General features: G+C 53.1%; 1 protein-coding gene across 5 annotated transcripts in view; it reads left to right on the top strand.

Moving 5' to 3' along the window:
- NEDD4L (NEDD4 like E3 ubiquitin protein ligase) overlaps nt 1–12,023 on the top strand; it is a 320,618-nt gene that overhangs the window by 158,683 nt on the left and 149,912 nt on the right. The window lies entirely within an intron of this gene.

Below are 12,023 nucleotides of genomic sequence, written 5' to 3'. Positions count from 1 at the left end.
CACCCACGGTAAATATTTGTGCTTCCTCTTCACCTGGCCAGGTTCTCGGCACCCAGGAGCACAGGTGGGCAGTGGGCTGTGTGGGCAGCTCCAGGTGGCATTCCACCACCAGGCGGGACGTGTGGGTCCGGACTGAAGGTGACCGCCAGCTCGCCTCCTGGAATCTGACTCTGCTGAGAGGCCGTGGTCTAGATCGTACTGGTCCTGCCTCCTGCCGGATCAGCCAGAGCAGTCACGGCTCCTTGTCAGCGACCCGTGAGCTGTCCTGGCCGCCGGGGCATGAGCCAGCTGTTGATTCATCCCGGAGGAGTTACTGGGAGAAAGGTCAAAGGTCCAGGCCTGGTTGACATCATCCCTGGAAAGAAGGGCTTGGCTTTCCTCTCCTGGAGAGCGGAAGAGCCAGTAGACGTTCCTGGGTGTGCGGTCGCCCCCAGAGGCAGTTGACAGGGGGCCTCAGCCCAGGTGGAGACACAGGTGGGACCGAGTCAGGGGAGTGAGTGGGGCTCCGTGGAGACAAGTCAGAGAGCACACAGTCGGTGATGTCAGCTGCCTCGCTCGCTGCTCTGTTGCTCATGTGGCCCATGGCAGGCAAGAGGGTCACATGCCATTAGAAACAGCCTGGGCTGACCAAGGCCGGTGATGAGAGCCCGTCACCCGCGGGAGGGCTTTTGTGGCCGGGGATCCCTGGGCAGAGGCTGGGCGGCCTGGGGGTGTGACCTGTGGGAACCCTTGTCAGTGCAGGGGTGTGAACATTTCAGTTCCATTAACAGGGCCCAGCAGTCTCCTTTGGCCGAGATGTACCAGGCTCACTATACACAGACAGACTTGGGACTGGAAGGAGGTCTGCTGCTTCATTCACAGCGATGGTGTGCTTGGTATTTTTTAAAAAATCGATTAATTTATTTAAAAGTCAGAGTTACCCAGAGAAGGAGAGGCAGAGCATTCTTCCATTGGCTGGCTCACTCCCGAGATGGCCGCAACCGCCAGAGCTGCGCCGATCCAAGGCCAGGAGCCAGGAGCTTCTTCTGGGTCTCCCATGTGGGTGCAGGGACCCAAGCACCTGGGCCATCCGCCACTGCTTTCTCAGGCCATATGAGAGAGCTGGATTGGAAGTGGAGCAGCCAGGACTTGAACTGGCGCCCATATGGGATGCCAGCACTGCAGGCGGCAGCTTTACCTGCTCTGCCACAGCACCAGCCCCTTGCTTGGCATTTTGATATATTCTTTTTCTGTCTTACCTGATTCTGTTGGGGTTGTTAGGGGCACAGCTGGGTCTGAGGTTGATCCGCAAGTGGTTTTTCCACTGTGGTTTAAATGTTTGTGTGCTGTCCTGTCTGGGGTTGCATTTGTGCAACTGTGATAGTTCATTGAAAAAACTGTGTTAAGTCACTTGCCTTATTCATCTCTGGAAAATAGTTTGTATTCTCACTGTTCTTTTTTTTTTTTTTTTTTTCAAGATTTATTTATTTACTAGAGAGGTAGAGTTATGGACAGAAAGAGGGAGAGACAGAAAAGTCTTCCATCTTTTGGTTCACTCCACAAATGGCCACAACGGTGGGAGCTGAGGCAGTTCAAAGCCAGGGGCTTCCTCCAGGTCGCCCACACAGGTGCAGGGGCCCAAACACTTGGGCTGTCTTCTGCTGCTTTCCCAGGACATAAGCAGAGAGGCGGATTGGAAGAGCAGCAGCTGGAACATGAACCAGCGCCCATGTGGGATGCTGGCGCCGCAGGCAGAGACCTAGCCCGCTATGCCACAGCACCTGCCCCCTCACTGCTCTTTTAATCACAGTAAATATCTGGTGACTGTCTCTTGTGCTGGACACTGAGGAGTGCTGCTTTTTCAGTTGACCTAATTTTTTTTAAGGATTTATTTATTTCTTTGAAAGGCAGAGTTATATAGAGAGAGAGACAGAATCTTCCATCCACTGATTCGTATCCCAAATGGTCTCAACAGCCAGGGCTGGGACAGGTCAAAGCCAGGAGCTTCTTCTGGGTCTCCTACATCGGTGCAGGGGCCCAAATACTTGGGCCATCTTCTGCTTTCCAGGGTGCATCAGTAGGGAGCTGGATCAGAAGTGGAGCAGCTGGGACTCTAACTGGCCCCCATAGGGGAGGCCAGCATCACAAGTGGTGGCTTCGCCCGCTGTGCCACACCACAAACCTCTATACGTTTTTTTAAGTTTGATTTTTTTTCTCCCTTCTCATTGTCATTTTCACTTGGTTTGTTTACTTTTTAAAAAATACATTAACAGTATTGAAGCATTTGATACTGATCAGGGACAAAGCTTAATTGATTTGCAGGATTAATGAGACTGGAAACGTAGCTTCTCTCATTTTGTTAGCTGGTTTAAGAAAACTTCTCTTTTTCTCATTCACGCAGTCCAGGTCTCTCCAAGGGTGGCAGGAGCCCCATTCCTGGAGCCATCACAGCTGCCTGCCAGGGTCTGGCTTGGCAGGAGGCTGCAGTCGGGGGCTGGGATATGAACCCAGGGACTACAAGGAGAGACGCTAGTGTTTTCTCTGCCAGGCTGAGTGCCTGCTCTCCTAACAGACATTCTCAGTAAGAGTCTGGGGGCAAGCCCCGCACCCTCGGGGGAGTGCTTTTCCTGTGTGGGTACCAGGGAAATTCTCTGCTTCTGGAGAAGAGAGAGCATTCACAGCACCTAGAAGGATGGTGAGAGCTGAGAGGTGTGCATGTCAGAAGGGTGGGGCAAGGGCTGGGAAGACAGAAGACACACAGCAGGGTGCTGTCACCCGCAGGGAGCGGCCGGCCAGCAGCCCCAGTCTCCCGAGCTGTCCGCAGCCACCTGCGGTCGTTCTAATCCTGGGCCTTACCCGCGTCAGCGTGAGGTCACCTTGTCGTTGTGCTTATGCACACATCTACTTTGGCTTCGCTTCCTTTTTTAGAGAAGCGGAAGAGCGCACGTGGGCAGAGAACAAAGCAGAAAATAATTCGCAAGCTCCCACAGCATTGTAGATCTTGAGGCAGAACAAAGAGCAGAGATACAGCTCCCCTCATCCCAGGTGCTGGAGGACTGTCTCCTCCAGGCAGGGTTGGAAGCCCGGGACGTCCACAGGGCTGGGAAAGCCTCGCACTGAGGGAGGCTCCCTGCCCTCTGGGAAGTGCCAGTTTATATGGAGAAGCTGGGGGCTGACCTCGCAGCTTTCCCACTGACAGCCCCAGGACCCTGCCTCTCCCAGTTCCGTCATTTGCCGGACAGAGTTGTATATGCATAAATGAGCCCCGGAACCAGAGCGCTCATTTTCTGCCCAGCCTCCAGCCTCGATTTGTTATGAACCAACCTGGCATGTTTGTTACTGTTCCGCAGCTGTGGGACAAGTACTGACGGGGAGGGGCAGCCCACGCAGGAGATACTCCATCACCTCCTGGGCTTCTCACTGCAGTGTCCCTGAGAATAAAGCGTGGCTTCTGTTTTGCGTGAGACCAAGGGCATGAGTTCCTGTACCGTGCTCAAGGGACAGGGGAAGCCCTTGGTACTTAGCGTGGCTTGAATCGAGGCAGTACTGACAGTAATGGCCCTTGCGTGGTGCTGGCCGTGTGCTGGAGGAGAGGGCGTGGGGCGCCTCTGTCGCCCAGCTCGTGGCCACCTCGACGCCACTTGCTGAGTGAGGTTAGCTGACCGAGACCTCTGATTGCTTTGAGTTGTGTGTGGCAGAGCTAGAAAACAAACTTGGGTGTGTCTTCCTGCAGTGTGCATGCCCTCAATTATGTCGTAATGATGCCTTCCATCAAGGAAACCAGCGCAGGCATTAACGCTGTGAGGAGGGCGGCCCCTCTGCCACCCCAGGGAGCGATACCTTATCTCCCTGGAGTCACTGCTCAGAATCACAGGCTGCCCAGGATCAGAAAAGCTCCCAAGCAGCCCCTGCCAGCAGCCCGCAGTGTCTGCCCTGCTGGGTCAGCTGCTCCTCTCCTAAGCATGTTCCCCGCGGGCACTCTGTGCACTTGACCGGCGAGTTGTGTGCTGTTGGCTCCTTGTGTGCCCTCGGTGCAGTGGAAGCTCCTCACAGGCTGGGCGTTCTGTCTCTGTGCCTCCCTGGTGTTTCGCAGGTGCCTGGAGCAGCGCCTGTCAGCAGCAGTGTGCGTGGACTGGCGGAGGGGAGCCTGGCAGAGCTCGGGGAGGCCTCCCCGGGGCGCTCTTCCTGCAGGTGCCTGCAAGGGCTCCCTGGCCCTGACTCCGGCCAGGGGAGGCTGTGGCTGCTTCGCTGGCCAGTGCGGGTGCTTGGAGGAGCGCTGTCTGCATGTGGCCTCGTCCACCTGCACGCCCTGGTGGCATGGAGGCGGCGGGGTGGTGCTGCTCACCACTTCAAGGTCAGAGTTTAATTGCCGGACTTTCTTACACGCTTTTTCAAAGGGCTGCGCTTTGGCCTGCTTGCGTCTGAGAGAGGGGAGAGAGAGAGAGAGAACAAACAAGAGCTGTCCGTGGGGGAATAGCTTCGTGGAGCTCCTTACAGCTGTTCACTGGCAGAGGGAACGTCTCACCCGCTGTGGCTTTCTCCTACCTAATTGGCCATTCTGGTTTTCAGCAGCCAGTGTGCTGCCGTGTTCCGCTGTGGTTTTACTTAGCCTTAATCCTTTATTAATTGCCTCTTGTTCAAACTCCCTAAGAGTGGCTTAGCCTTCACCTTCTTCAGCTTCAGCTCCACTGCTCTTGGATTTCTTTGTTTTAGTTGTGACGTCAGGAAAATAAACAAGAAATGGCGAATGCGGCTGTTGTGTTTGTGTCCTGGCGAGTGCCGCTTTAAGCGGTGCTCCACCTTAAAATCACAGAGATGGCTGCTGCCTCGTCAGCGACGTCTGTGTGGTTGACGACATAGGCCGTGATGTTTTCCTGCATCCCACCTCACACCCGTGCCCCTGAGACCCCCAGAACCATCGGACCTGCCGTGTGACTGGAATGTGGCACACCTGTGACCAAGACATGGCCCCGTTCGCCAGAAGCGAATAGTAGATCGATAGCAGAAATGGACACAGACACCAGCAGGTGCCAGATTTCTAGGCTTCTGCCAACGGCAGTGGGGCTGGGGGGCTGGGAAGGCTTTTCAGAGGTGGTCGAGCGTTTTTATTTCTTGAGATCGTGTGCAGGCCAGGTGGAGGCAGAGGGAGCAGCGTGGTATGCTCTGAGAACTGGAAGTCAGTCTCGCTCCATCTGGATGAAGGTCGAAGGCACGTGGCAGGCGGCACTGGAGGGGAGGCAGGGGTGGAGCAGGGTGGACTGTGCATGCCCTGGGGTGGGGAGTGGGGGTGAGCCCAGCCAGGGAGGGAGAGTGAAAAGGGTGCCCATGAAGACTTGGGGAGCACCACGTGTGGCTGAGGGCTGGGCCAGTCTGAGTCCTGCAGCTCCTCCCCAAGGGAGCTGTGTTCAGGTTTGCTTTGGAGCCTTACTGTGTCCATCATCGGTATTGGCATCTCCCAGGAGCGGGTTGCAAATGTACATTCTGGAGTGGGAGTTTGGACCAGTGGTTAAGTCGCCTCTTGGGACACCCCCACACACATCATAGTGCTTGGTTCACGTCCCCTGCTTCTCTGTTTCCCATCCAGCTTCCTGCTCCGGCTCCCTTGGGAGGCAGCAGGGGACGGCTCAAGTACTTGAGTCCCTGACATCCACATGGGAGACCAGGTTGAGTTCCAAACCCTGGCTTAGCCTGTTCCAGCCCTGGCTGTTAGCGTTCAGGGAGTGAACAGCCGTTGGGAGATATCTCACTTGTTTTCTTTCTATCTCAACCTTTCAAATAAAATGAAAATAAAAAATTAGTTACTTTAACAATTAACATAATAAAATTATATATAACATAACATATAGCAAAATTTAAAAAACTGCATGTTCTTGGAGGTTAGCTTGTACCCAATCAGAATCTGCATTTTAACCAGATCCCAGGTGACAGATGCGCACGGACATCAGTCCAGTCCAGGGAATGCTTCTCTGGTTTTGTGATCTCTGTAGGACTTGGTTACTTTCTGGAGTTTCCTCGGCATGATGGACTCTAGCACATACAGTATGCAAATCTCGTCCTTGGTCCTCGGCTGCACTCCACAGTCCTGCCCGCGCCGACACCCTCCCAGGCAGCAGTTGGCAAGTGCCTGGTTAGTGCTCGGTGCTCACTTCTCAGGGGACGAGTTGCAAGCAGACCCACAGTGTAGCTCCCCTGTGTCAGTCCTGCCGAACGAGGAGGCCCACGTGCGCGCTCTCGGTGCTTGTGGGAACCCAGCACTGCTGCACTCACCCAGGAGGTGGCGAGCTGCCATGTCCCACAGTAAGTCCACAAGTGGCACATGTTCCATGCAACTGTCACCGCTGTGTGATAGTCTGATTCCACGTCAGCTGCACAGAAGCCCGAGGTTCCGTGCAGTGAATGCTTTTCAGTCGTTGGCCTTTGCTAAGAGCTGGTCCAGAGTTCCTTGGAGGTGTGAACATTTGAATCGAGGTTGAAGCTTACGGATCTTTATTTTGAAAGGGAACCTTTTTAGGATTGGGGGGAAGAATCAGCATTAGATCACCTAAGTGACACTGAGAACCTCAAGTAGAACAAAAATGAATACTGGACACAGCAAGCCTGGAATCCAGCTTAGGAAGTGAACCCTGTTTCTGGTTCATCAGTAATCATTGTCATTCGCATTAAGGTTTCCGGAATTAACTACCTTATTATTTTCTCCCTATATAATCCTCACATGTTAATATTGCTTGTATCTTTTAGATTTGAGTATTTTTGTTTTTCCACACATGCGTATTCTGAAATGTTAAATGTTCATGCTGTTAGTTCATCATAGTGGCTCCTGGTTTTTGTTTTTGGTATCAGGAATATTATTGCTGAAATGAGGTTCACCTTGAAATTTTGGGGAGGGGACATTTTGTTGCTTTGAGTCTGAGCTTATAACCTGTGACACTCGGGGACATTTCCCACATTGAAGAAAAGGAGGTTCAAGAAGCCAGAATGTGTGTGAAATTAGAGTCTGCACCTGGCTGTCCATCAGCAAGTGTGAGAATTCCTCATTCTGGCAACTTAGCCAAGACAATATTTCGAAATGCAGAACCCTGGGAAGAAGTGAACCTGTTGAGATGATCAGTAGGAAGTCAAGCAACCAAGAAATACTTACTGAGGGCCAGGTGTGTGGGTTCCTTGGCTAGGATAGAGAGGTGGCTGTGAGTGATTTGCGTCTCTTTATGAGAAGTAGCACCTGATTCAGTGGAAGGGAGTGGCTGAGGGAATAGTTACAGGAATGCAGAGAGCAGAGAATCAGGTGAGGGGGGGTTTGTTCTGCCAAGAGGATGAGGAATGGGAGAGAACAGGAAGGCATGTGTGCCAGTGAGGAAGGTGATGCCAGGCCAAGCCGGGCTGCAAGCACTGAGCACAGCAGGTTGATGGATGGGGAGCCCCAGATGTGGCAGGGTGACAGGTGTTCTCCACTGGTTTCTCCACTTACCGCCCGATAGAAATCCCAAAGCTAGGGCAGAAGCAGAAGGACCGTGCCGTCTGCTTTTCCAGTGTCATGGAGGTCGGAGCCCTACAGCTCTTGCAGGAGAGGTGCATTCTGGTCCGTGTGAAAACCCTCCGTCTGACCTGTGTGCCTTCACGGAGTGGTGTTGTAACAGCCTCTTCTTCAGCTCACAGAGACAGGGAGAAACATGTAGGAGAGGAGAGAGTAAGTGTGGAAAGCGGAAGTAAAAGATAAGTTTATCTTGGTGCAAAACTGTTTTGAAATCCATGCATAGTTTTTTCAGAGTGTACATTTTTCATGAACTTTTTGAAGTCCCCTCATATGCGTGGATTTCAAAGCATTTTTGCACCAAAACACACACTTCATTCAAGTAACTACCATGAAAACCAAGAGTGTAAAATATCTCGTTGCTAAGTTTAACCTCAGTGGTAGATTATATGTTGAGTAGCTGGGTTAAATGAAACATACTACTAAAAGGTTAAAAATTGCACCAAAATGAACTTTGTCATTTAATTCCATTTTCCACGAGCTTTTCTTGAAGCAGCCTCAGTTAGCTATAAAACAAAGTGATCTTGGCCAGTGCCGTGGCTCACTAGGCTAATCCTCCACCTAGCGCCGCCAGCACACTGGGTTCTAGTCCCGGTCGTGTCGCTGGATTCTGTCCCGGTTGCGCCTCTTCCAGGCCAGCTCTCTGCTGTGGCCAGGGAGTGCAGTGGAGGATGGCCCAAGTGCTTGGGTCCTGCACCCCATGGGAGACCAGGAGAAGCACCTGGCTCCTGCCTTCGGATCAGTGCGGTGCTCCGGCCTCAGCGCGCCAGCCGTGGCGGCCATTGGAGGGTGAACCAACGGCAAAGGAAGACCTTTCTCTCTGTCTCTCTCTCTCACTATCCACTCTGCCTGTCAAAAAAAAAAAAAAAAGTGATCTCGTGGTATACCTTTGTAATGCTCATGCATGCTTCTGGTAGTGGGATGGGGGTGGGGTGGCCTGTGCAGCAGCCAGCCTGTTCGTGACCCCGAAGCCCGCCCAGGGCTCCTTGGCAGGCCCCTCAGCACCCAGGCTCACCTGACATGGGACTTTAAGGAAGGGCTTTAAAAAATTTCAGATTCCTTCCAGATTGAACCAGGCTGAAACCACTGATGCCAAGTGGAAATCCAGTTTTGATGAGTCACACGGGTAAAAAGCCCCGTGGTGCAAAACTAGCCTTGGGGACCTGTCATTCATGGGGGGGGGGGGGGCAAGGCAACCAAGATTCGTTTTTAAACAGAGAGAAAGAGATCTTCTATCAGCTGATTTACTCCTCAAAGGGCTGCAACAGCCAGGACTGGGGCAGGCTAAAGCCAAGAGCCAGGAATTCCATCCAGGCCTCCCACGTGGGTGCCAGGGACCCAAGCACGTGGGCCATCTTCTGCTGCCTTGCCAGGCGTATCAGTGGGGAGCTGGATTGGAACCAGCACTCTGATATTGGATGCAGGGGTTTGCTTCTCCCCACCCCAGCTCCTCCACCTCCCCACTCCCCTCAACCTCTACCACAATTTGGGCCCTCAACTGTGATTTGTAATGTTGATGAGAGCCTCATTTTTCCCCATAATGTCCTTTCTTCTTCATAATATGTGAGCCCAGGGGTGCCAGTTGTGAATTCCTGCCGTATGTTTATGTGCACAACACCCTGGGACTCTTCCCTCCAGCCTTGGAGGTGGGGCATTCTAACCCAGCAGCCTCCATTCTGTTGGTGGCTTAATCTTCCTGCGATAATACAAGGACACTTCCAAAAATTCAAGCAGGGGCCGAAGCTGTGGCACAGCAGGTTAAGCCGCTACCTGCAGTGCTGGCATCCCTTATGGGCACTGGTTCGAGTCCTGGCTGTTGCACTTCCAATCCAGCTCCCTGCTAATGCACCTGGGAAAGCAGTGGAAGATGCCTCAAGTGCTTGGGCCCCTGCACCCATGTAGGAGACTCAGACGAAGCTCCTGGCTTTGACCTGGCCCTGCCCTGGCCTTAGTGGCCATTTGGGGAGTGAATCAACAGATAGAAGTTCTTTCTCTCCCTCTGCTTCCCCCTCTCTCTGTAATTCTGCCTGTCAAATAAATAACCTTTTAAAAAAATTCATGGAAAAGTGTAATCAAGGGCCAGGCGTTTGTTGGGGGACCACTAGGGTCCACTTGGCGGCCCCACATCAGAATGCCTGGGTTTGAGTCACAGCTGCATTTCCGTGTTTCAGCTTGCTGCTGTTGTGTGCCCTGGAAGGCAGCGGTGTTAGCTCAAATGCTTGGGTCACTGCCACCCATGTGGGAGACTGGCGTTCCAGGCTCCCGGTTCTGGGACTGGCCAAGCCCCAGTTATTGCAGACATTTGGAGGGTGAACCAGCGGTGGGAGATTTCTTTCCTTCCTTCCTTCCTTCCTTCCTTCCTTCCTTCCTTCCTTCCTTCTCTCTCTCTCTCTCTCTCTCTCATAAAAACAAAGTTTTTTTTTTTTTTAAAGAATGAAATTTGTTCATAACGTGCCTTTTCCATGGTCTTTCTGAAGGCGCCTCCTACAGAGAAATGTGACTGTTGTCTCTTTAAATCCCGGGTGGGGAAGGCTTGGTGTGGGTGGCACTGTGCAGCAAGCAGAGTCAGGGAGCAGTCGGTGTCTGAGGATTTACTGGCAGGCTGCAAGTTATTTTTCAGAAAGTTAAGGGGATACTGTTGTCCTGGGTGTTCCGGGGCTGACCTGTGGATTGGTAGGAGGCTGAGTGAATGTGGTAGGCAGGTTGGCATGAGGGCTACACAGGTTTTAAGTGTTCCTTTGAACTCACTGCGGGTCCGCAGTCCCTTATCTGCAGTTTGAAAAGCCAGAAAGCCCTGGAAACTGTAATCGTCTGTCTGGGGTTGTAGCGAAACCTGTCGGGAACGGACTGGAGAGTGCTTCCGGCCTCTGCGGCACCTGCTTTCACTCTGCCTGTGCATCACTGCACAACGTGAGCATCTGGTCAGGATGCTGGGGGTCCTGGCCCACTGGACGGAGCCTGTTAGCGGGGTTATGTAATAGCAGAATACTCGCTGAGTCATCTTTCTGCAATGAGGGGAAAGCATGTAGCACCTTTGGCCCTGAGGGTATCTGATATCTGATAAAGGCGGGCTTCAGCCGGTGTTAGCTTCCCTGGGCACAGGCAGGTGGCTCCGGACAGAAGCCGATGGTCTGGTTGTCTGACAGTCCAGGAGGCCACAAGTGTGGCGTCCGAGCGTGAGCAGGGCCGTGCATGCCCGGGCTTCTGGGGAGAATTCCTCCCTGCTCTCCCAGCCTCTGGCGTTGCTTGGCTCGCACGTAGGGTCTTCACGAGGTTCATGGGAAAGGCGTAGCATGAAAACCTCTGCATGGATTTCGGGATTTCTTTGCACTCAAGTCATAGATGCATCACTACAGCTGCAGGGCTGTCTTCCCTTGAGGGTGTGTGCACGCGTGTGTGTTTCTGCATCAGATTTTCTCCTTTCCGTGCCCAGACAGATTAGATTAGAGGCCACCTAATGACCTTATTTTCGCTTGATTACTTCTTGGAAGACCCAGTTTTCCAAATAAGCCACATTCCGAAGTCCCGGGGTTAGGATTTCCCCATATCTTTCGGGTCAGCCCATGACGCAGGGAAGGATTGAAGACCAGCTGTTCTGTTCCTGTTTGTCAGGCCGGTGCCAAGTTCAGGACCATTGTCTGTTGGCTCTGGTGGTGCCTCTTGGAATGTGTGTTTACTGACTGGGTGTCTCCCTCCCCACCCCAGCCCACACTGCCACACCTCCTGTTAGCTCCCTGGGAGGGAGCCTCCCTGCCTCCTAGATCTTACCTGTGAGAAGAAAGGCAGATGCTTAGGGTGAGAACTGAGCTGGGCGTGGGGTCAGTTCCTTGAGTTCCTCCAGTCCCTGTAGCTCTGTTGTCACTGCCCTTGCTGAAAGGTCTAGAATATTCCTAGGTATGTTGAAGGGTTGTACAAGGGGCTTAGGGTGGTGTTTGGCTTCTAGAAATACACAGGCGTGCAGCAGTTGCTGTGTACGTGTGTGGGAGTTGTTGATCACCGCATAGCCGTGAACCACTGAACTCTGCCATTGCCCCGGGAGGTCCACCGCGGGCCTTGCACTCGTCGCGTGTTTTGTGGTGGTGTTCCTGATCTCAAAGGGGTCTCCCTCTGCTCGGCCTTTGTTCTTGACCACTCGGCACACACGGCTGCCCGGCAGTGCCCATCAAACAGTGACAAGGGGCACTTGTGCCCCTGCTGCCCGGCTTCCGTCCTCGCATCCCCTGAGCCGGCGGTGACAGTGGAAGTCCAGGGCACAGCACGCTCTGGGGACGGCTGACTTCCAGAGTTAATTAAAAGCATCCCTTTCACTGTGTAGTTAACACAGGCTGAAGTCCCCGAGTAGCTCTTTAATTTCCAACTTGCCCTTTTTCCTGGTTAGCCACGGCTCAGGGTTGGCGCCACCTTGGCTCCAAGTTCAAAGTTCTTCTGCTCCACAGTGCTATTTCCCTTTGTTTCGTAAGGACATGGGTGAGATTAGCCAACAAGTAGGCTTTCTGGGTCACAGGCCACTAACTCC

This window comes from Oryctolagus cuniculus, chromosome 10 (genome assembly GCF_964237555.1).
Source record: "Oryctolagus cuniculus chromosome 10, mOryCun1.1, whole genome shotgun sequence".
In the NCBI taxonomy this organism is placed as follows: domain Eukaryota; kingdom Metazoa; phylum Chordata; class Mammalia; order Lagomorpha; family Leporidae; genus Oryctolagus; species Oryctolagus cuniculus.
The sequence above is the reverse complement of the archived record's forward strand: the minus strand, read 5'-3'. Positions and strand labels throughout refer to the sequence as shown.